This window comes from Cololabis saira, unplaced genomic scaffold, assembly GCF_033807715.1.
Source record: "Cololabis saira isolate AMF1-May2022 unplaced genomic scaffold, fColSai1.1 scf038, whole genome shotgun sequence".
NCBI lineage: Eukaryota > Metazoa > Chordata > Actinopteri > Beloniformes > Belonidae > Cololabis > Cololabis saira.
Genome location: NW_026906202.1, coordinates 1,774 through 27,011, shown reverse-complemented (window position 1 = coordinate 27,011; position 25,238 = coordinate 1,774). Strand labels below are relative to the sequence as shown.

At 39.6% G+C, this 25,238-nt stretch overlaps 8 non-coding genes across 8 annotated transcripts; all 8 read left to right on the top strand.

The window, feature by feature from the left end:
• The first annotated feature begins 15,997 nt into the window (after positions 1–15,997).
• trnav-aac (transfer RNA valine (anticodon AAC)) lies at positions 15,998–16,070 on the top strand. The gene has a single exon. It is a non-coding gene; the product is annotated as a tRNA-Val (tRNA).
• Positions 16,071–17,974: 1,904 nt separating this feature from the next.
• Positions 17,975–18,046, top strand: trnam-cau (transfer RNA methionine (anticodon CAU)). The gene has a single exon. It is a non-coding gene; the product is annotated as a tRNA-Met (tRNA).
• Positions 18,047–18,351: 305 nt separating this feature from the next.
• On the top strand, positions 18,352–18,433 carry trnas-aga (transfer RNA serine (anticodon AGA)). Its single transcript has one exon. It is a non-coding gene; the product is annotated as a tRNA-Ser (tRNA).
• A 2,128-nt stretch (positions 18,434–20,561) lies between these two features.
• On the top strand, positions 20,562–20,633 carry trnam-cau (transfer RNA methionine (anticodon CAU)). Its single transcript has one exon. It is a non-coding gene; the product is annotated as a tRNA-Met (tRNA).
• A 304-nt stretch (positions 20,634–20,937) lies between these two features.
• Positions 20,938–21,019, top strand: trnas-aga (transfer RNA serine (anticodon AGA)). Its single transcript has one exon. It is a non-coding gene; the product is annotated as a tRNA-Ser (tRNA).
• Positions 21,020–21,275: 256 nt separating this feature from the next.
• trnav-aac (transfer RNA valine (anticodon AAC)) lies at positions 21,276–21,348 on the top strand. The gene has a single exon. It is a non-coding gene; the product is annotated as a tRNA-Val (tRNA).
• A 686-nt stretch (positions 21,349–22,034) lies between these two features.
• Positions 22,035–22,106, top strand: trnam-cau (transfer RNA methionine (anticodon CAU)). The gene has a single exon. It is a non-coding gene; the product is annotated as a tRNA-Met (tRNA).
• A 335-nt stretch (positions 22,107–22,441) lies between these two features.
• Positions 22,442–22,523, top strand: trnas-aga (transfer RNA serine (anticodon AGA)). Its single transcript has one exon. It is a non-coding gene; the product is annotated as a tRNA-Ser (tRNA).
• Positions 22,524–25,238: the final 2,715 nt, after the last annotated feature.

Below are 25,238 nucleotides of genomic sequence, written 5' to 3'. Positions count from 1 at the left end.
GCTTTTTGGCATTTTCTCAGCGAGAAACAGTCATTTTGTACCTGAAACACTGTAAGTGGTTTGGTGAGTCCAATAATGAAATGAGTCGCTCAAATCAACTACATAGACACCTTTCTCCAATTTTCTAACGTTTTCAATAGCTTGCCTTAAAAATTCAGAATGTAAAACAATGTTATTACAGAAATCCGCTTTTTGGCATTTTCTAGGCGAGAAACAGTCATTTTGTACCTGAAACACTGTAAGTGGTTTGGTGAGTCCAATAATGAAATGAGTCTCTCAAATCAACTACTTAGACTCCTTTCTCCAATTTTCTGACGTTTTCAATAGCTTGCCTTGAAAAATCAGAAGGTAAATCAATGTTATGACAGAAATCCGCTTTTTGGCATTTTCTCAGCGAGAAACAGTCATTTTGTACCTGAAACACTGTAAGTGGTTTGGTGAGTCCAATAATGAAATGAGTCTCTCAAATCAACTACATAGACACCTTTCTCCAATTTTCTAACGTTTTCAATAGCTTGCCTTGAAAAATCAGAAGGTAAATCAATGTTATGACAGAAATCCGCTTTTTGGCATTTTCTCAGCGAGAAACAGTCATTTTGTACCTGAAACACTGTAAGTGGTTTGGTGAGTCCAATAATGAAATGAGTCTCTCAAATCAACTACATAGACTAGTTTTTCCAATTTTCTAACGTTTTCAATAGCTTGCCTTGAAAAATCAGAAGGTAAATCAATGTTATGACAGAAATCCGCTTTTTGGCATTTTCTCAGCGAGAAACAGTCATTTTGTACCTGAAACACTGTAAGTGGTTTGGTGAGTCCAATAATGAAATGAGTCGCTCAAATCAACTACATAGACACCTTTCTCCAATTTTCTAACGTTTTCAATAGCTTGCCTTAAAAAATCAGAAGGTAAATCAATGTTATGACAGAAATCCGCTTTTTGGCAGTTTCTCAGCGAGAAACAGTCATTTTGTACCTGAAACACTGTAAGTGGTTTGGTGAGTCCAATAATGAAATGAGTCCCTCAAATCAACTACATAGACTCCTTTCTCCAATTTTCTGACGTTTTCAATAGGTTGCCTTAAAAATTCAGAAGGTAAAACAATGTTATTACAGAAATCCGCTTTTTGGCATTTTCTAGGCGAGAAACAGTCATTTTGTACCTGAAACACTGTAAGTGGTTTGGTGAGTCCAATAATGAAATGAGTCTCTCAAATCAACTACTTCGACTCCTTTCTCCAATTTTCTGACGTTTTCAATAGCTTGCCTTGAAAAATCAGAAGGTAAATCAATGTTATGACAGAAATCCGCTTTTTGGCATTTTCTCAGCGAGAAACAGTCATTTTGTACCTGAAACACTGTAAGTGGTTTGGTGAGTCCAATAATGAAATGAGTCGCTCAAATCAACTACATAGACTAGTTTTTCCAATTTTCTAACGTTTTCAATAGCTTGCCTTAAAAAATCAGAAGGTAAAACAATGTGATTACAGAAATCCGCTTTTTGGCATTTTCTCAGCGAGAAACGGTCATTTTGTACCTGAAACACTGTAAGTGGTTTGGTGAGTCCAATAATGAAATGAGTCGCTCAAATCAACTACATAGACACCTTTCTCCAATTTTCTAACGTTTTCAATAGCTTGCCTTAAAAAATCAGAAGGTAAATCAATGTTATGACAGAAATCCGCTTTTTGGCAGTTTCTCAGCGAGAAACAGTCATTTTGTACCTGAAACACTGTAAGTGGTTTGGTGAGTCCAATAATGAAATGAGTCCCTCAAATCAACTACATAGACTCCTTTCTCCAATTTTCTGACGTTTTCAATAGGTTGCCTTAAAAATTCAGAAGGTAAAACAATGTTATTACAGAAATCCGCTTTTTGGCATTTTCTAGGCGAGAAACAGTCATTTTGTACCTGAAACACTGTAAGTGGTTTGGTGAGTCCAATAATGAAATGAGTCGCTCAAATCAACTACATAGACACCTTTCTCCAATTTTCTAACGTTTTCAATAGCTTGCCTTAAAAAATCAGAAGGTATATCAATGTTATGACAGAAATCCGCTTTTTGGCATTTTCTCAGCGAGAAACAGTCATTTTGTACCTGAAACACTGTAAGTGGTTTGGTGAGTCCAATAATGAAATGAGTCTCTCAAATCAACTACATAGACACCTTTCTCCAATTTTCTAACGTTTTCAATAGCTTGCCTTGAAAAATCAGAAGGTAAATCAATGTTATGACAAAAATCCGCTTTTTGGCATTTTCTCAGCGAGAAACAGTCATTTTGTACCTGAAACACTGTAAGTGGTTTGGTGAGTCCAATAATGAAATGAGTCTCTCAAATCAACTACATAGACTCCTTTCTCCAATTTTCTGACGTTTTCAATAGCTTGCCTTGAAAAATCAGAAGGTAAATCAATGTTATGACAGAAATCCGCTTTTTGGCATTTTCTCAGCGAGAAACAGTCATTTTGTACCTGAAACACTGTAAGTGGTTTGGTGAGTCCAATAATGAAATGAGTCGCTCAAATCAACTACATAGACACCTTTCTCCAATTTTCTAACGTTTTCAATAGCTTGCCTTAAAAAATCAGAAGGTAAATCAATGTTATGACAGAAATCCGCTTTTTGGCAGTTTCTCAGCGAGAAACAGTCATTTTGTACCTGAAACACTGTAAGTGGTTTGGTGAGTCCAATAATGAAATGAGTCCCTCAAATCAACTACATAGACTCCTTTCTCCAATTTTCTGACGTTTTCAATAGGTTGCCTTAAAAATTCAGAAGGAAAAACAATGTTATTACAGAAATCCGCTTTTTGGCATTTTCTAGGCGAGAAACAGTCATTTTGTACCTGAAACACTGTAAGTGGTTTGGTGAGTCCAATAATGAAATGAGTCTCTCAAATCAACTACATAGACTAGTTTTTCCAATTTTCTAACGTTTTCAATAGCTTGCCTTAAAAAAATCAGAAGGTAAAACAATGTTATTACAGAAATCCGCTTTTTGGCATTTTCTAGGCGAGAAACAGTCATTTTGTACCTGATACACTGTAAGTGGTTTGGTGAGTCCAATAATGAAATGAGTCTCTCAAATCAACTACTTAGACTCCTTTCTCCAATTTTCTGACGTTTTCAATAGCTTGCCTTGAAAAATCAGAAGGTAAATCAATGTTATGACAGAAATCCGCTTTTTGGCATTTTCTCAGCGAGAAACGGTCATTTTGTACCTGAAACACTGTAAGTGGTTTGGTGAGTCCAATAATGAAATGAGTCGCTCAAATCAACTACATAGACACCTTTCTCCAATTTTCTAACGTTTTCAATAGCTTGCCTTAAAAAATCAGAAGGTAAATCAATGTTATGACAGAAATCCGCTTTTTGGCAGTTTCTCAGCGAGAAACAGTCATTTTGTACCTGAAACACTGTAAGTGGTTTGGTGAGTCCAATAATGAAATGAGTCCCTCAAATCAACTACATAGACTCCTTTCTCCAATTTTCTGACGTTTTCAATAGGTTGCCTTAAAAATTCAGAAGGTAAAACAATGTTATTACAGAAATCCGCTTTTTGGCATTTTCTAGGCGAGAAACAGTCATTTTGTACCTGAAACACTGTAAGTGGTTTGGTGAGTCCAATAATGAAATGAGTCGCTCAAATCAACTACATAGACACCTTTCTCCAATTTTCTAACGTTTTCAATAGCTTGCCTTGAAAAATCAGAAGGTAAATCAATGTTATGACAAAAATCCGCTTTTTGGCATTTTCTCAGCGAGAAACAGTCATTTTGTACCTGAAACACTGTAAGTGGTTTGGTGAGTCCAATAATGAAATGAGTCTCTCAAATCAACTACATAGACTCCTTTCTCCAATTTTCTGACGTTTTCAATAGCTTGCCTTAAAAAATCAGAAGGTAAAACAATGTTATTACAGAAATCCGCTTTTTGGCATTTTCTCAGCGAGAAACGGTCATTTTGTACCTGAAACACTGTAAGTGGTTTGGTGAGTCCAATAATGAAATGAGTCTCTCAAATGAACTACATAGACTCCTTTCTCCAATTTTCTGACGTTTTCAATAGCTTGCCTTGAAAAATCAGAAGGTAAATCAATGTTATGACAGAAATCCGCTTTTTGGCATTTTCTCAGCGAGAAACAGTCATTTTGTACCTGAAACACTGTAAGTGGTTTGGTGAGTCCAATAATGAAATGAGTCGCTCAAATCAACTACATAGACACCTTTCTCCAATTTTCTAACGTTTTCAATAGCTTGCCTTAAAAAATCAGAAGGTAAATCAATGTTATGACAGAAATCCGCTTTTTGGCAGTTTCTCAGCGAGAAACAGTCATTTTGTACCTGAAACACTGTAAGTGGTTTGGTGAGTCCAATAATGAAATGAGTCTCTCAAGTCAACTACATAGACTAGTTTTTCCAATTTTCTAACGTTTTCAATAGCTTGCCTTAAAAAATCAGAAGGTAAAACAATGTTATTACAGAAATCCGCTTTTTGGCATTTTCTCAGCGAGAAACGGTCATTTTGTACCTGAAACACTGTAAGTGGTTTGGTGAGTCCAATAATGAAATGAGTCTCTCAAATCAACTACATAGACTCCTTTCTCCAATTTTCTGACGTTTTCAATAGCTTGCCTTGAAAAATCAGAAGGTAAATCAATGTTATGACAGAAATCCGCTTTTTGGCATTTTCTCAGCGAGAAACAGTCATTTTGTACCTGAAACACTGTAAGTGGTTTGGTGAGTCCAATAATGAAATGAGTCGCTCAAATCAACTACATAGACACCTTTCTCCAATTTTCTAACGTTTTCAATAGCTTGCCTTAAAAAATCAGAAGGTAAATCAATGTTATGACAGAAATCCGCTTTTTGGCAGTTTCTCAGCGAGAAACAGTCATTTTGTACCTGAAACACTGTAAGTGGTTTGGTGAGTCCAATAATGAAATGAGTCGCTCAAATCAACTACATAGACACCTTTCTCCAATTTTCTAACGTTTTCAATAGCTTGCCTTAAAAAATCAGAAGGTAAATCAATGTTATGACAGAAATCCGCTTTTTGGCAGTTTCTCAGCGAGAAACAGTCATTTTGTACCTGAAACACTGTAAGTGGTTTGGTGAGTCCAATAATGAAATGAGTCCCTCAAATCAACTACATAGACTCCTTTCTCCAATTTTCTGACGTTTTCAATAGGTTGCCTTAAAAATTCAGAAGGAAAAACAATGTTATGACAGAAATCCGCTTTTTGGCAGTTTCTCAGCGAGAAACAGTCATTTTGTACCTGAAACACTGTAAGTGGTTTGGTGAGTCCAATAATGAAATGAGTCTCTCAAGTCAACTACATAGACTAGTTTTTCCAATTTTCTAACGTTTTCAATAGCTTGCCTTAAAAAATCAGAAGGTAAATCAATTTTATGACAGAAATCCGCTTTTTGGCATTTTCTCAGCGAGAAACAGTCATTTTGTACCTGAAACACTGTAAGTGGTTTGGTGAGTCCAATAATGAAATGAGTCGCTCAAATCAACTACATAGACACCTTTCTCCAATTTTCTAACGTTTTCAATAGCTTGCCTTAAAAAATCAGAAGGTAAATCAATGTTATAACAGAAATCCGCTTTTTGGCAGTTTCTCAGCGAGAAACAGTCATTTTGTACCTGAAACACTGTAAGTGGTTTGGTGAGTCCAATAATGAAATGAGTCGCTCAAATCAACTACATAGACACCTTTCTCCAATTTTCTAACGTTTTCAATAGCTTGCCTTAAAAAATCAGAAGGTAAATCAATGTTATGACAGAAATCCGCTTTTTGGCAGTTTCTCAGCGAGAAACAGTCATTTTGTACCTGAAACACTGTAAGTGGTTTGGTGAGTCCAATAATGAAATGAGTCTCTCAAGTCAACTACATAGACTAGTTTTTCCAATTTTCTAACGTTTTCAATAGCTTGCCTTAAAAAATCAGAAGGTAAATCAATTTTATGACAGAAATCCGCTTTTTGGCATTTTCTCAGCGAGAAACAGTCATTTTGTACCTGAAACACTGTAAGTGGTTTGGTGAGTCCAATAATGAAATGAGTCTCTCAAATCAACTACATAGACTAGTTTTTCCAATTTTCTAACGTTTTCAATAGCTTGCCTTAAAAAAATCAGAAGGTAAAACAATGTTATTACAGAAATCCGCTTTTTGGCATTTTCTCAGCGAGAAACGGTCATTTTGTACCTGAAACACTGTAAGTGGTTTGGTGAGTCCAATAATGAAATGAGTCGCTCAAATCAACTACATAGACACCTTTCTCCAATTTTCTAACGTTTTCAATAGCTTGCCTTAAAAAATCAGAAGGTAAATCAATGTTATGACAGAAATCCGCTTTTTGGCAGTTTCTCAGCGAGAAACAGTCATTTTGTACCTGAAACACTGTAAGTGGTTTGGTGAGTCCAATAATGAAATGAGTCCCTCAAATCAACTACATAGACTCCTTTCTCCAATTTTCTGACGTTTTCAATAGGTTGCCTTAAAAATTCAGAAGGTAAAACAATGTTATTACAGAAATCCGCTTTTTGGCATTTTCTAGGCGAGAAACAGTCATTTTGTACCTGAAACACTGTAAGTGGTTTGGTGAGTCCAATAATGAAATGAGTCGCTCAAATCAACTACATAGACACCTTTCTCCAATTTTCTAACGTTTTCAATAGCTTGCCTTAAAAAATCAGAAGGTAAATCAATGTTATGACAGAAATCCGCTTTTTGGCATTTTCTCAGCGAGAAACAGTCATTTTGTACCTGAAACACTGTAAGTGGTTTGGTGAGTCCAATAATGAAATGAGTCGCTCAAATCAACTACATAGACACCTTTCTCCAATTTTCTAACGTTTTCAATAGCTTGCCTTAAAAATTCAGAATGTAAAACAATGTTATTACAGAAATCCGCTTTTTGGCATTTTCTAGGCGAGAAACAGTCATTTTGTACCTGAAACACTGTAAGTGGTTTGGTGAGTCCAATAATGAAATGAGTCTCTCAAATCAACTACTTAGACTCCTTTCTCCAATTTTCTGACGTTTTCAATAGCTTGCCTTGAAAAATCAGAAGGTAAATCAATGTTATGACAGAAATCCGCTTTTTGGCATTTTCTCAGCGAGAAACAGTCATTTTGTACCTGAAACACTGTAAGTGGTTTGGTGAGTCCAATAATGAAATGAGTCTCTCAAATCAACTACATAGACACCTTTCTCCAATTTTCTAACGTTTTCAATAGCTTGCCTTGAAAAATCAGAAGGTAAATCAATGTTATGACAGAAATCCGCTTTTTGGCATTTTCTCAGCGAGAAACAGTCATTTTGTACCTGAAACACTGTAAGTGGTTTGGTGAGTCCAATAATGAAATGAGTCTCTCAAATCAACTACATAGACTAGTTTTTCCAATTTTCTAACGTTTTCAATAGCTTGCCTTAAAAAATCAGAAGGTAAAACAATGTTATTACAGAAATCCGCTTTTTGGCATTTTCTCAGCGAGAAACGGTCATTTTGTACCTGAAACACTGTAAGTGGTTTGGTGAGTCCAATAATGAAATGAGTCTCTCAAATCAACTACATAGACTCCTTTCTCCAATTTTCTGACGTTTTCAATAGCTTGCCTTGAAAAATCAGAAGGTAAATCAATGTTATGACAGAAATCCGCTTTTTGGCATTTTCTCAGCGAGAAACAGTCATTTTGTACCTGAAACACTGTAAGTGGTTTGGTGAGTCCAATAATGAAATGAGTCGCTCAAATCAACTACATAGACACCTTTCTCCAATTTTCTAACGTTTTCAATAGCTTGCCTTAAAAAATCAGAAGGTAAATCAATGTTATGACAGAAATCCGCTTTTTGGCAGTTTCTCAGCGAGAAACAGTCATTTTGTACCTGAAACACTGTAAGTGGTTTGGTGAGTCCAATAATGAAATGAGTCCCTCAAATCAACTACATAGACTCCTTTCTCCAATTTTCTGACGTTTTCAATAGGTTGCCTTAAAAATTCAGAAGGTAAAACAATGTTATTACAGAAATCCGCTTTTTGGCATTTTCTAGGCGAGAAACAGTCATTTTGTACCTGAAACACTGTAAGTGGTTTGGTGAGTCCAATAATGAAATGAGTCTCTCAAATCAACTACTTCGACTCCTTTCTCCAATTTTCTGACGTTTTCAATAGCTTGCCTTGAAAAATCAGAAGGTAAATCAATGTTATGACAGAAATCCGCTTTTTGGCATTTTCTCAGCGAGAAACAGTCATTTTGTACCTGAAACACTGTAAGTGGTTTGGTGAGTCCAATAATGAAATGAGTCGCTCAAATCAACTACATAGACTAGTTTTTCCAATTTTCTAACGTTTTCAATAGCTTGCCTTAAAAAATCAGAAGGTAAAACAATGTGATTACAGAAATCCGCTTTTTGGCATTTTCTCAGCGAGAAACGGTCATTTTGTACCTGAAACACTGTAAGTGGTTTGGTGAGTCCAATAATGAAATGAGTCGCTCAAATCAACTACATAGACACCTTTCTCCAATTTTCTAACGTTTTCAATAGCTTGCCTTAAAAAATCAGAAGGTAAATCAATGTTATGACAGAAATCCGCTTTTTGGCAGTTTCTCAGCGAGAAACAGTCATTTTGTACCTGAAAAACTGTAAGTGGTTTGGTGAGTCCAATAATGAAATGAGTCCCTCAAATCAACTACATAGACTCCTTTCTCCAATTTTCTGACGTTTTCAATAGGTTGCCTTAAAAATTCAGAAGGTAAAACAATGTTATTACAGAAATCCGCTTTTTGGCATTTTCTAGGCGAGAAACAGTCATTTTGTACCTGAAACACTGTAAGTGGTTTGGTGAGTCCAATAATGAAATGAGTCGCTCAAATCAACTACATAGACACCTTTCTCCAATTTTCTAACGTTTTCAATAGCTTGCCTTAAAAAATCAGAAGGTATATCAATGTTATGACAGAAATCCGCTTTTTGGCATTTTCTCAGCGAGAAACAGTCATTTTGTACCTGAAACACTGTAAGTGGTTTGGTGAGTCCAATAATGAAATGAGTCTCTCAAATCAACTACATAGACACCTTTCTCCAATTTTCTAACGTTTTCAATAGCTTGCCTTGAAAAATCAGAAGGTAAATCAATGTTATGACAAAAATCCGCTTTTTGGCATTTTCTCAGCGAGAAACAGTCATTTTGTACCTGAAACACTGTAAGTGGTTTGGTGAGTCCAATAATGAAATGAGTCTCTCAAATCAACTACATAGACTCCTTTCTCCAATTTTCTGACGTTTTCAATAGCTTGCCTTGAAAAATCAGAAGGTAAATCAATGTTATGACAGAAATCCGCTTTTTGGCATTTTCTCAGCGAGAAACAGTCATTTTGTACCTGAAACACTGTAAGTGGTTTGGTGAGTCCAATAATGAAATGAGTCGCTCAAATCAACTACATAGACACCTTTCTCCAATTTTCTAACGTTTTCAATAGCTTGCCTTAAAAAATCAGAAGGTAAATCAATGTTATGACAGAAATCCGCTTTTTGGCAGTTTCTCAGCGAGAAACAGTCATTTTGTACCTGAAACACTGTAAGTGGTTTGGTGAGTCCAATAATGAAATGAGTCCCTCAAATCAACTACATAGACTCCTTTCTCCAATTTTCTGACGTTTTCAATAGGTTGCCTTAAAAATTCAGAAGGAAAAACAATGTTATTACAGAAATCCGCTTTTTGGCATTTTCTAGGCGAGAAACAGTCATTTTGTACCTGAAACACTGTAAGTGGTTTGGTGAGTCCAATAATGAAATGAGTCTCTCAAATCAACTACATAGACTAGTTTTTCCAATTTTCTAACGTTTTCAATAGCTTGCCTTAAAAAAATCAGAAGGTAAAACAATGTTATTACAGAAATCCGCTTTTTGGCATTTTCTAGGCGAGAAACAGTCATTTTGTACCTGATACACTGTAAGTGGTTTGGTGAGTCCAATAATGAAATGAGTCTCTCAAATCAACTACTTAGACTCCTTTCTCCAATTTTCTGACGTTTTCAATAGCTTGCCTTGAAAAATCAGAAGGTAAATCAATGTTATGACAGAAATCCGCTTTTTGGCATTTTCTCAGCGAGAAACAGTCATTTTGTACCTGAAACACTGTAAGTGGTTTGGTGAGTCCAATAATGAAATGAGTCTCTCAAATCAACTACATAGACACCTTTCTCCAATTTTCTAACGTTTTCAATAGCTTGCCTTGAAAAATCAGAAGGTAAATCAATGTTATGACAGAAATCCGCTTTTTGGCATTTTCTCAGCGAGAAACAGTCATTTTGTACCTGAAACACTGTAAGTGGTTTGGTGAGTCCAATAATGAAATGAGTCTCTCAAATCAACTACATAGACTAGTTTTTCCAATTTTCTAACGTTTTCAATAGCTTGCCTTAAAAAATCAGAAGGTAAAACAATGTTATTACAGAAATCCGCTTTTTGGCATTTTCTCAGCGAGAAACGGTCATTTTGTACCTGAAACACTGTAAGTGGTTTGGTGAGTCCAATAATGAAATGAGTCTCTCAAATCAACTACATAGACTCCTTTCTCCAATTTTCTGACGTTTTCAATAGCTTGCCTTGAAAAATCAGAAGGTAAATCAATGTTATGACAGAAATCCGCTTTTTGGCATTTTCTCAGCGAGAAACAGTCATTTTGTACCTGAAACACTGTAAGTGGTTTGGTGAGTCCAATAATGAAATGAGTCGCTCAAATCAACTACATAGACACCTTTCTCCAATTTTCTAACGTTTTCAATAGCTTGCCTTAAAAAATCAGAAGGTAAATCAATGTTATGACAGAAATCCGCTTTTTGGCAGTTTCTCAGCGAGAAACAGTCATTTTGTACCTGAAACACTGTAAGTGGTTTGGTGAGTCCAATAATGAAATGAGTCCCTCAAATCAACTACATAGACTCCTTTCTCCAATTTTCTGACGTTTTCAATAGGTTGCCTTAAAAATTCAGAAGGTAAAACAATGTTATTACAGAAATCCGCTTTTTGGCATTTTCTAGGCGAGAAACAGTCATTTTGTACCTGAAACACTGTAAGTGGTTTGGTGAGTCCAATAATGAAATGAGTCACTCAAATCAACTACATAGACACCTTTCTCCAATTTTCTAACGTTTTCAATAGCTTGCCTTAAAAAATCAGAAGGTAAATCAATGTTATGACAGAAATCCGCTTTTTGGCAGTTTCTCAGCGAGAAACAGTCATTTTGTACCTGAAACACTGTAAGTGGTTTGGTGAGTCCAATAATGAAATGAGTCTCTCAAGTCAACTACATAGACTAGTTTTTCCAATTTTCTAACGTTTTCAATAGCTTGCCTTAAAAAATCAGAAGGTAAAACAATGTTATTACAGAAATCCGCTTTTTGGCATTTTCTCAGCGAGAAACGGTCATTTTGTACCTGAAACACTGTAAGTGGTTTGGTGAGTCCAATAATGAAATGAGTCTCTCAAATCAACTACATAGACTCCTTTCTCCAATTTTCTGACGTTTTCAATAGCTTGCCTTGAAAATTCAGAAGGTAAATCAATGTTATGACAGAAATCCGCTTTTTGGCATTTTCTCAGCGAGAAACAGTCATTTTGTACCTGAAACACTGTAAGTGGTTTGGTGAGTCCAATAATGAAATGAGTCTCTCAAATCAACTACATAGACTCCTTTCTCCAATTTTCTGACGTTTTCAATAGCTTGCCTTGAAAAATCAGAAGGTAAATCAATGTTATGACAGAAATCCGCTTTTTGGCATTTTCTCAGCGAGAAACAGTCATTTTGTACCTGAAACACTGTAAGTGGTTTGGTGAGTCCAATAATGAAATGAGTCGCTCAAATCAACTACATAGACACCTTTCTCCAATTTTCTAACGTTTTCAATAGCTTGCCTTAAAAATTCAGAATGTAAAACAATGTTATTACAGAAATCCGCTTTTTGGCATTTTCTAGGCGAGAAACAGTCATTTTGTACCTGAAACACTGTAAGTGGTTTGGTGAGTCCAATAATGAAATGAGTCTCTCAAATCAACTACTTAGACTCCTTTCTCCAATTTTCTGACGTTTTCAATAGCTTGCCTTGAAAAATCAGAAGGTAAATCAATGTTATGACAGAAATCCGCTTTTTGGCATTTTCTCAGCGAGAAACGGTCATTTTGTACCTGAAACACTGTAAGTGGTTTGGTGAGTCCAATAATGAAATGAGTCTCTCAAATCAACTACTTAGACTCCTTTCTCCAATTTTCTGACGTTTTCAATAGCTTGCCTTGAAAAATCAGAAGGTAAATCAATGTTATGACAGAAATCCGCTTTTTGGCATTTTCTCAGCGAGAAACAGTCATTTTGTACCTGAAACACTGTAAGTGGTTTGGTGAGTCCAATAATGAAATGAGTCTCTCAAATCAACTACATAGACACCTTTCTCCAATTTTCTAACGTTTTCAATAGCTTGCCTTGAAAAATCAGAAGGTAAATCAATGTTATGACAGAAATCCGCTTTTTGGCATTTTCTCAGCGAGAAACAGTCATTTTGTACCTGAAACACTGTAAGTGGTTTGGTGAGTCCAATAATGAAATGAGTCTCTCAAATCAACTACATAGACTAGTTTTTCCAATTTTCTAACGTTTTCAATAGCTTGCCTTAAAAAATCAGAAGGTAAAACAATGTTATTACAGAAATCCGCTTTTTGGCATTTTCTCAGCGAGAAACGGTCATTTTGTACCTGAAACACTGTAAGTGGTTTGGTGAGTCCAATAATGAAATGAGTCTCTCAAATCAACTACATAGACTCCTTTCTCCAATTTTCTGACGTTTTCAATAGCTTGCCTTGAAAAATCAGAAGGTAAATCAATGTTATGACAGAAATCCGCTTTTTGGCATTTTCTCAGCGAGAAACAGTCATTTTGTACCTGAAACACTGTAAGTGGTTTGGTGAGTCCAATAATGAAATGAGTCGCTCAAATCAACTACATAGACACCTTTCTCCAATTTTCTAACGTTTTCAATAGCTTGCCTTAAAAAATCAGAAGGTAAATCAATGTTATTACAGAAATCCGCTTTTTGGCAGTTTCTCAGCGAGAAACAGTCATTTTGTACCTGAAACACTGTAAGTGGTTTGGTGAGTCCAATAATGAAATGAGTCCCTCAAATCAACTACATAGACTCCTTTCTCCAATTTTCTGACGTTTTCAATAGGTTGCCTTAAAAATTCAGAAGGTAAAACAATGTTATTACAGAAATCCGCTTTTTGGCATTTTCTAGGCGAGAAACAGTCATTTTGTACCTGAAACACTGTAAGTGGTTTGGTGAGTCCAATAATGAAATGAGTCGCTCAAATCAACTACATAGACACCTTTCTCCAATTTTCTAACGTTTTCAATAGCTTGCCTTAAAAAATCAGAAGGTAAATCAATGTTATGACAGAAATCCGCTTTTTGGCATTTTCTCAGCGAGAAACAGTCATTTTGTACCTGAAACACTGTAAGTGGTTTGGTGAGTCCAATAATGAAATGAGTCGCTCAAATCAACTACATAGACACCTTTCTCCAATTTTCTAACGTTTTCAATAGCTTGCCTTAAAAATTCAGAATGTAAAACAATGTTATTACAGAAATCCGCTTTTTGGCATTTTCTAGGCGAGAAACAGTCATTTTGTACCTGAAACACTGTAAGTGGTTTGGTGAGTCCAATAATGAAATGAGTCTCTCAAATCAACTACTTAGACTCCTTTCTCCAATTTTCTGACGTTTTCAATAGCTTGCCTTGAAAAATCAGAAGGTAAATCAATGTTATGACAGAAATCCGCTTTTTGGCATTTTCTCAGCGAGAAACAGTCATTTTGTACCTGAAACACTGTAAGTGGTTTGGTGAGTCCAATAATGAAATGAGTCTCTCAAATCAACTACATAGACACCTTTCTCCAATTTTCTAACGTTTTCAATAGCTTGCCTTGAAAAATCAGAAGGTAAATCAATGTTATGACAGAAATCCGCTTTTTGGCAGTTTCTCAGCGAGAAACAGTCATTTTGTACCTGAAACACTGTAAGTGGTTTGGTGAGTCCAATAATGAAATGAGTCCCTCAAATCAACTACATAGACTCCTTTCTCCAATTTTCTGACGTTTTCAATAGGTTGCCTTAAAAATTCAGAAGGTAAAACAATGTTATTACAGAAATCCGCTTTTTGGCATTTTCTAGGCGAGAAACAGTCATTTTGTACCTGAAACACTGTAAGTGGTTTGGTGAGTCCAATAATGAAATGAGTCTCTCAAATCAACTACTTCGACTCCTTTCTCCAATTTTCTGACGTTTTCAATAGCTTGCCTTGAAAAATCAGAAGGTAAATCAATGTTATGACAGAAATCCGCTTTTTGGCATTTTCTCAGCGAGAAACAGTCATTTTGTACCTGAAACACTGTAAGTGGTTTGGTGAGTCCAATAATGAAATGAGTCGCTCAAATCAACTACATAGACTAGTTTTTCCAATTTTCTAACGTTTTCAATAGCTTGCCTTAAAAAATCAGAAGGTAAAACAATGTGATTACAGAAATCCGCTTTTTGGCATTTTCTCAGCGAGAAACGGTCATTTTGTACCTGAAACACTGTAAGTGGTTTGGTGAGTCCAATAATGAAATGAGTCGCTCAAATCAACTACATAGACACCTTTCTCCAATTTTCTAACGTTTTCAATAGCTTGCCTTAAAAAATCAGAAGGTAAATCAATGTTATGACAGAAATCCGCTTTTTGGCAGTTTCTCAGCGAGAAACAGTCATTTTGTACCTGAAACACTGTAAGTGGTTTGGTGAGTCCAATAATGAAATGAGTCCCTCAAATCAACTACATAGACTCCTTTCTCCAATTTTCTGACGTTTTCAATAGGTTGCCTTAAAAATTCAGAAGGTAAAACAATGTTATTACAGAAATCCGCTTTTTGGCATTTTCTAGGCGAGAAACAGTCATTTTGTACCTGAAACACTGTAAGTGGTTTGGTGAGTCCAATAATGAAATGAGTCGCTCAAATCAACTACATAGACACCTTTCTCCAATTTTCTAACGTTTTCAATAGCTTGCCTTAAAAAATCAGAAGGTATATCAATGTTATGACAGAAATCCGCTTTTTGGCATTTTCTCAGCGAGAAACAGTCATTTTGTACCTGAAACACTGTAAGTGGTTTGGTGAGTCCAATAATGAAATGAGTCTCTCAAATCAACTACATAGACACCTTTCTCCAATTTTCTAACGTTTTCAATAGCTTGCCTTGAAAAATCAGAAGGTAAATCAATGTTATGACAGAAATCCGCTTTTTGGCATTTTCTCAGCGAGAAACAGTCATTTTGTACTTGAAACACTGTAAGTGGTTTGGTGAGTCCAATAATGAAATGAGTCTCTCAAATCAACTACATAGACTAGTTTTTCCAATTTTCTAACGTTTTCAATAGCTTGCCTTAAAAAATCAGAAGGTAAAACAATGTTATTACAGAAATCCGCTTTTTGGCATTTTCTCAGCGAGAAACGGTCATTTTGTACCTGAAACACTGTAAGTGGTTTGGTGAGTCCAATAATGAAATGAGTCTCTCAAATCAACTACATAGACTCCTTTCTCCAATTTTCTGACGTTTTCAATAGCTTGCCTTGAAAAATCAGAAGGTAAATCAATGTTATGACAGAAATCCGCTTTTTGGCATTTTCTCAGCGAGAAACAGTCATTTTGTACCTGAAACAAGACGACTGCCTAATTTGCAGTTATTAATCATATCCAGTACTGTCTTTCAAAAGTAATCAGTTGGCTTCCCTTGTGGTACATTTTGTATTTTCTACCCAGCATGGTAATACCCATGGATGATTTTTAATTTTACCGCACCAGGACAACTTATATGAAATCACACATTTATTTCTAACATGAATGATTTGAAGATAGGATTTTTTTTTCGTTACGCCCGCCATTTTCAAAGCATGCAAGTTTCCGTAGTGTAGTGGTTATCACGTTCGCCTAACACGCGAAAGGTCCCCTGTTCGAAACTGGGCGGAAACATGTATTACTGCAACAATATTATTTGGACTTGGAAAACCCCTCTAATCCTCTTCTTGGTGCTCGGCACAGGAAGTTCGACCATCTCTTTCTCGCATTGGGTCTTAAGCAGAAATGAATTTCGTTGCAGTTCCACAACTGATTAAAAGCCAGTCATTCCCCATTTACCTAATCTTTCAAATGTCCAACTTTACAGGAAAAAAAGAAACATATTACAGAGATTTTTTACAGGATCTTTTCGTCATGCCCGCCTTTTTCAAAACATGTAAGTCACTAGCTCCACCACCAAACCCCAGCAGCATTAACACCAGACCCCACTAGCTCCACCACCAGACCCCAGGAGCTTCCAACACCACACCCCACTAGCTCCACCACCATACCCCAGCAGCATCACCACCAGACCCCAGGAGCTTCCACCACCAGACCCCAGGAGCTTCCACCACCAGACCTCAGGAGCTTCCACCACCAGACCCCAGGAGCTTCCACCAGACCCCAGCAGAATCACCACCAGACCCCACTAGCTCCACCACCAGACCCCAGCAGCATTACCACCAGACCCCATCCACCACCAGAACCTACTAGCTCCACCACCAGACCCCAGCAGCATTACCACCAGACCCCATCCACCACAAGACCCCACTAGCTCCACCACCAGACCCCAGCAGCATCACCACCAGACCCCATCCACCACCAGACCCTACTAGCTCCACCACCAGACCCCAGGAGCTTCCAACACCAGACCCCACTAGCTCCACCACCAGACCCCAGCAGCATCAGCACCAGACCCCAGGAGCTTCCACCACCAGACCCCAGGAGCTTCCACCACCAGACCCCAGGAGCTTCCACCACCAGACCCCAGGAGCTTCCACCACCAGACCTCAGGAGCTTCCACCACCAGACCCCAGGAGCTTCCACCACCAGACCCCAGCAGCATCAGCACCAGACCCCAGCAGCATCACCACCAGAACCCAGGAGCTTCCACCACCACACCCCAGGAGCTTCCATCACCAGACCCCAGGAGCTTCCACCACCAGACCCCTCTAGCTGCACCACCAGACCCCAGCAGCATCACCAGCACACCTCAGGAGCTTCCACCACCAAACCCTAACAACAACTCAACAACCTCAAAAACCCGGCTCACCTGGAGCCACCCAAAGACCCGGCTCACCGTCCGAACCCGGGGACCCGCTTTTAAGCCCCCCACCGACCGGCCACTGGAGTGAAAGAGCCAGCCCTTGGGCCTCGAGGACCAGGGCCCTGGTACCATAAACACCCAGACGCTCCTAGCACCATGGACAGCACTCTGTCAGATGCTCAAGCGCATATTGTTTTTTACTCATGTTCTGGTTTCAGGACCACAATAAAAACACAATAAAAGCTGAACAGGGTTCCATGGTGTAATGGTTAGCACTCTGGACTTTGACCCCAGGAGCTTCCACCACCAGACACCACTAGCTCCACCACCAGACGACAGCAGCATCACCACCACACCTCAGGAGCTTCCACCACCAGACACCACTAGCTCCACCACCAGACCCCAGCAGCATCACCACCAGACCCCAGCAGCATCACCACCAGACCCCAGGAGCTTCCACCACCAGACCCCAGGAATTTCCATCACCAGACCCAAGGAGCTTCCATCACCTGACCCCAGGAGCTTCCATCACCAGACCCCAGGAGCTTCCACCACCAGACCCCACTAGCTGCACCACCAGACCCCAGCAGCATCACCACCACACCTCAGGAGCTTCCACCACCAGACCCCATCAACAACTCAACAACCTCAACAACCCGGCTCACCTGGAGCCACCCAGAGACCCGGCTCACCGTCCGAACCAGGGGACCCGCTTTTAAGTCCCCTACCCCCCTCCCCCCCACTGTGTGGCGGAGTCACATCCTGGTTATACAGCAGAGTGGCGCAGCGGAAGCGTGCTGGGCCCATAACCCAGAGGTCGATGGATCGAAACCATCCTCTGCTACTTAAGAGATCCTCTCATACATGAGATGTGAGAGATTAACTGAAATCTATCCAGAGCTTTTTGGAAACAAGAAAGTGGATGTATGAACTATGAACATACTGGCTGTTGATGCTGACTGTTGATGAAAATGCTGTTGATGAAAATGCATTTAATCAAAATGAGGATGAAAATATGTCTCAACCTAATAAAGTAAAACCAACCATTTTAAAATAAAGTAAAACCAACCATTTTAAAATAAAGACTCTAAATTGTCTATTTCTGAAGATTCACACACACACACACACACACATACACACAGCTGACAGGTTGTTGTGGCCGAGTGGTTAAGGCGATGGACTAGAAATCCATTGGGGATTCCCCGCGCAGGTTCGAATCCTGCCAACAACGAGTAATGTTTGAATGTGCAAGACGACTGCCTAATTTGCAGTTATTAATCATATCCAGTACTGTCTTTCAAAAGTAAGCAGTTGGCTTCCCTTGTGGTACATTTTGTATTTTCTACCCAGCATGGTAATACCGATGGATGATTTTTAATTTTACCGCACCAGGACAACTTATATGAAATCACACATTTATTTCTAACATGAATGATTTGAAGATAGGATTTTTTTTTCGTTACGCCCGCCATTTTCAAAGCATGCAAGTTTTCGTAGTGTAGTGGTTATCACGTTCGCCTAACACGCGATAGGTCCCCTGTTCGAAACTGGGCGGAAACATGTATTACTGCAATAATATTATTTGGACTTGGAAAACCCCTCTAATCCTCTTCTTGGTGCTCGGCACAGGAAGGTCGACCATCTCTTTCTCGCATTGGGTCTTATGCAGAAATGAATTTCGTTGCAGTTCCACAACTGATTAAAAGCCAGTCATTCCTCATTTACCTAATCTTTCAAATGTCCAACTTTACAGGAAAAAAAGAAACATATTACAGAGATTTTTTACAGGATCTTTTCGTCATGCCCGCCTTTTTCAAAACATGTAAGTCACTAGCTCCACCACCAAACCCCAGCAGCATTAACACCAGACCCCACTAGCTCCACCACCAGACCCCAGGAGCTTCCAACACCAGACCCCACTAGCTCCACCACCATACCCCAGCAGCATCACCACCAGACCCCAGGAGCTTCCACCACCAGACCCCAGGAGCTTCCACCACCAGACCTCAGGAGCTTCCACCACCAGACCCCAGGAGCTTCCACCAGACCCCAGCAGCATTACCACCAGACCCCATCCACCACAAGACCCCACTAGCTCCACCACCAGACCCCAGCAGCATCACCACCAGACCCCATCCACCACCAGACCCTACTAGCTCCACCACCAGACCCCAGGAGCTTCCAACACCAGACCCCACTAGCTCCACCACCGGACCCCAGCAGCATCAGAACCAGACCCCAGGAGCTTCCACCACCAGACCCCAGGAGCTTCCACCACCAGACCCCAGGAGCTTCCACCACCAGACCCCAGGAGCTTCCACCACCAGACCTCAGGAGCTTCCACCACCAGACCCCAGGAGCTTCCACCACCAGACCCCAGCAGCATCAGCACCAGACCCCAGCAGCATCACCACCAGAACCCAGGAGCTTCCACCACCACACCCCAGGAGCTTCCATCACCAGACCCCAGGAGCTTCCACCACCAGACCCCTCTAGCTGCACCACCAGACCCCAGCAGCATCACCACCACACCTCAGGAGCTTCCACCACCAAACCCTAACAACAACTCAACAACATCAAAAACCCGGCTCACCTGGAGCCACCCAAAGACCCGGCTCACCGTCCGAACCCGGGGACCCGCTTTTAAGCCCCCCACCGACCGGCCACTGGAGTGAAAGAGCCAGCCCTTGGGCCTGGAGGACCAGGGCCCTGGTACCATAAACACCCAGACGCTCCTAGCACCATGGACAGCACTCTGTCAGATGCTCAAGCGCATATTGTTTTTTACTCATGTTCTGGTTTCAGGACCACAATAAAAACACAATAAAAGCTGAACAGGGTTCCATGGTGTAATGGTTAGCACTCTGGACTTTGACCCCAGGAGCTTCCACCACCAGACACCACTAGCTCCACCACCAGACGACAGCAGCATCACCACCACACCTCAGGAGCTTCCACCACCAGACACCACTAGCTCCACCACCAGACCCCAGCAGCATCACCACCAGACCCCAGCAGCATCACCACCAGACCCCAGGAGCTTCCACCACCAGACCCCAGGAATTTCCATCACCAGACCCAAGGAGCTTCCATCACCTGACCCCAGGAGCTTCCATCACCAGACCCCAGGAGCTTCCACCACCAGACCCCACTAGCTGCACCACCAGACCCCAGCAGCATCACCACCACACCTCAGGAGCTTCCACCACCAGACCCTGACAACAACTCAACAACCTCAACAACCCGGCTCACCTGGAGCCACCCAGAGACCCGGCTCACCGTCCGAACCAGGGGACCCGCTTTTAAGTCCCCTCCCCCTCTCCCCCCCACTGTGTGGCGGAGTCACATCCTGGTTATACAGCAGAGTGGCGCAGCGGAAGCGTGCTGGGCCCATAACCCAGAGGTCGATGGATCGAAACCATCCTCTGCTAATTAAGAGATCCTCTCATACATGAGATGTGAGAGATTAACTGAAATCTATCCAGAGCTTTTTGGAAACAAGAAAGTGGAGGTATGATCTATGAACATACTGCACTGACTGTTGATGAAAATGCATTTAATCAAAATGAGGATGAAAATATGTCTCAACCTAATAAAGTAAAACCAACCATTTTAAAATGAAGTAAAACCAACCATTTTAAAATAAAGACTCTAAATTGTCTATTTCTGAAGATTCACACACACACACACACACACACACACACACACACACACACACATACACACAGCTGACAGGTTGTTGTGGCCGAGTGGTTAAGGCGATGGACTAGAAATCCATTGGGGATTCCCCGCGCAGGTTCGAATCCTGCCAACAATGAGTAATGTTTGAATGTGCAAGACGACTGCCTAATTTGCAGTTATTAATCATATCCAGTACTGTCTTTCAAAAGTAATCAGTTGGCTTCCCTTGTGGTACATTTTGTATTTTCTACCCAGCATGGTAATACCGATGGATGATTTTTAATTTTACCGCACCAGGACAACTTATATGAAATCACACATTTATTTCTAACATGAATGATTTGAAGATAGGATTTTTTTTTCGTTACGCCCGCCATTTTCAAAGCATGCAAGTTTCCGTAGTGTAGTGGTTATCACGTTCGCCTAACACGCGAAAGGTCCCGTGTTCGAAACTGGGCGGAAACATGTATTACTGCAATAATATTATTTGGACTTGGAAAACCCCTCTAATCCTCTTCTTGGTGCTCGGCACAGGAAGGTCGACCATCTCTTTCTCGCATTGGGTCTTATGCAGAAATGAATTTCGTTGCAGTTCCACAACTGATTAAAAGCCAGTCATTCCTCATTTACCTAATCTTTCAAATGTCCAACTTTACAGGAAAAAAAGAAACATATTACCGAGATTTTTTACAGGATCTTTTCGTCATGCCCGCCTTTTTCAAAACATGTAAGTCACTAGCTCCACCACCAAACCCCAGCAGCATTAACACCAGACCCCACTAGCTCCACCACCAGACCCCAGGAGCTTCCAACACCAGACCCCACTAGCTCCGCCACCATACCCCAGCAGCATCACCACCAGACCCCAGGAGCTTCCACCACCAGACCCCAGGAGCTTCCACCACCAGACCTCAGGAGCTTCCACCAGACCCCAGCAGCATCACCACCAGACCCCACTAGCTCCACCACCACACCTCAGGAGCTTCCACCACCAGACCCCAACAACAACTCAACAACCTCAACAACCTCAACAACCCGGCTCACCTGGAGCCACCCAGAGACCCGGCTCACCGTCCGAACCAGGGGACCCGCTTTTAAGTCCCCTACCCCCCTCCCCCCCACTGTGTGGCGGAGTCACATCCTGGTTATACAGCAGAGTGGCGCAGCGGAAGCGTGCTGGGCCCATAACCCAGAGGTCGATGGATCGAAACCATCCTCTGCTACTTAAGAGATCCTCTCATACATGAGATGTGAGAGATTAACTGAAATCTATCCAGAGCTTTTTGGAAACAAGAAAGTGGATGTATTGATCTATGAACATACTGCACTGACTGTTGATGAAAATGCATTTAATCAAAATGAGGATGAAAATATGTCTCAACCTAATAAAGTAAAACCAACCATTTTAAAATAAAGTAAAACCAACCATTTTAAAATAAAGACTCTAAATTGTCTATTTCTGAAGATTCACACACACACACACACACACACACACACACACACACACACACACACACACACACACACACACACACACACACACACACACAGCTGACAGGTTGTTGTGGCCGAGTGGTTAAGGCGATGGACTAGAAATCCATTGGGGATTCCCCGCGCAGGTTCGAATCCTGCCAACAACGAGTAATGTTTGAATGTGCAAGACGACAGCCTAATTTGCAGTTATTAAGCATATCCAGTACTGTCTTTCAAAAGTAATCAGTTGGCTTCCCTTGTGGTACATTTTGTATTTTCTACCCAGCATGGTAATACCGATGGATGATTTTTAATTTTACCGCACCAGGACAACTTATATGAAATCACACATTTATTTCTAACATGAATGATTTGAAGATAGGATTTTTTTTTCGTTACGCCCGCCATTTTCAAAGCATGCAAGTTTCTGTAGTGTAGTGGTTATCAAGTTTGCCTAACACGCGAAAGGTCCCCTGTTCGAAACTGGGGGCAAACATGTATTACTGCAATAATATTATTTGGACTTGTAAAACCCCTCTAATCCTCTTCTTGGTGCTCGGCACAGGAAGGTCGACCATCTCTTTCTCGCATTGGGTCTTATGCAGAAATGAATTTCGTTGCAGTTCCACAATATCATTTTATTTATTTCAAACCAACAAAACCACAACTCTTGTACTACAAAACAAGAACAGAAAGTTACAGGACACCATTGAACAGAACAAACAACAATACCAACAACAGACACTATAACAAAACAAAAACAAACACTGTTTGAAAAGGGGATGGCAGAAGCAAAGCTTATTCATTTCCATCCCCCGCCAACACACATATAACAAAGACAACCATAACACAAAGTTACTCCCTTAAACCCTCTTCCCCTCAATCATTTCATTTCTTTACATCAGTTTCTCTCTTCTTCCCTTTTATACAATTCAAAGACTGCTTTTCTGTACTTGCTTTTAAATTGACTGACACTTTGACTAAGTTTAATTTCATCTTCAAGGCTGTTCCACAGAATAACCCCTCCAACAGAAACACACATACTCTTAAGAGTTGATCTTACACTTTGTTGTTGTAATTTAAGTTTTCCTCTTAAGTCATACCTTTTACCACCTTCCCTGTCATAAAATAATTTTTGAATTAAACTTGGCAGAAGATAGTTTTTAGCTTTGTACATGATTAATGCAGTTTTCAATTTGACCAAATCAAAAAATTTTAACGCAGAGGCCTTAAGAAAAAGTAAATTAGTGTGATCATTGAACCTGACATTGAAAACTGTTCGTATGGCTCTTTTTTGTAATATATATAGAGGCAACAGGTTGGTTTTATATGCATTACCCCAGACTTCCACACAGTAACTCAAATATGGCAAAACAAAAGAATAATATAAAATAAGTAGAGACTGTTGGTTAAGTATGAACCTAGATCGCCTCATAACACCCACACTCTTTGCAATCTTGGAACATACATAGCCAATGTGAGTTTTCCAGCAGATTTTTTTATCAATTATCACGCCAAGAAATGTGATATGATTCACTCTTTCGATACTTATATTATCTATTATTATTTGCACTGGAATGTCAACTTTACGTCTGCCAAATAAAATTAGTTTTGTTTTTTCTAGATTAAGTGACAATTTGTTATAATCAAACCAGTCTTTCAATTTATTCATTTCCTGCGTGATTTCTTGTAAAAGCTGCTGCAAGCCCTCACCAGAACAAATCATGTTGGTATCATCGGCGAAAAGTACAAATTTCATAACTTTTGAAACTTTACAGATGTCATTTATGTACAAAATAAAGAGTAAAGGCCCCAATATTGACCCTTGAGGCACACCACAAGTGATATTTCTTTCTGAGGAAATATGATTGCCGATTTGGACAGACTGTTTCCTGTTACCTAGATAGCTTCTCAGCCAGTTCAAAACAGTCCCCCTAGTGCCATATCTCTCCATCTTTTTTAACAAAATATCATGATCTATGGTGTCAAAAGCTTTTTTCAAATCAATAAAAACTCCAATGGTGAACCTCCCTTTGTCTAAATGTGTGGTTATTTCTTCTATTAAATCAATAAGTGCATGTGAAGTAGATCTGTTTTTTCTGAACCCATACTGACTATCCGATAACAAATTATGCTTCTCTACAAAGCTATTTAATCTGGCAGCAAATAGCTTCTCCAGTAACTTGGAGAATTGCGGCAATAGGGAGACTGGTCTGTAGTTTGTAAATAGATGGCTGTCCCCAGATTTAAACAATGGTATTACTTTCGCAGTTTTCATTGAATTTGGGAATTTTCCTGACTGGAAGGACAGATTACAGATGTGCGTGAAAGGTTTTAAAATTCCATCTATGACCTTTTTCACTATTGCCATGTCAATCCCATGAAGATCTGTTGATGTTTTATTGCTACAGCTCCTAATGATTTCCATAATTTCATTTTCATCAACAGGATTAAGGAACATTGAACCTGGATTTCGATCTATTAGGTAGTCTAGTTTTTCATTTTCCTTCGGAACCCTTTCGATAATCTTTTGTGCCAACTCCGGTCCAATCCCAACAAAGAATTTATTAAAACCATCCACCACATCGTCCATGTTCCTAATAGTCTTGTCTTTATCTACAAAATAATCTGGATAGTTCTCCTCCTTTGATCCGTTTCTAATAATTGTATTGAGCACCTTCCATAAACCCTTGATATTGCTTTTATTATTTTCAAGTAATGTAGTATAGTAATCCTTTTTACAATTCCTAATGATATTAATTAATTTATTTTTATATATTTTATATTTGGCTTCAGCATCTTTAGTTCTAACTTTGATGAATTTTCTATATAGAAGATTTTTCTTTTTGCAAGCATTTATTAGTCCTTTTGTTAACCATGGA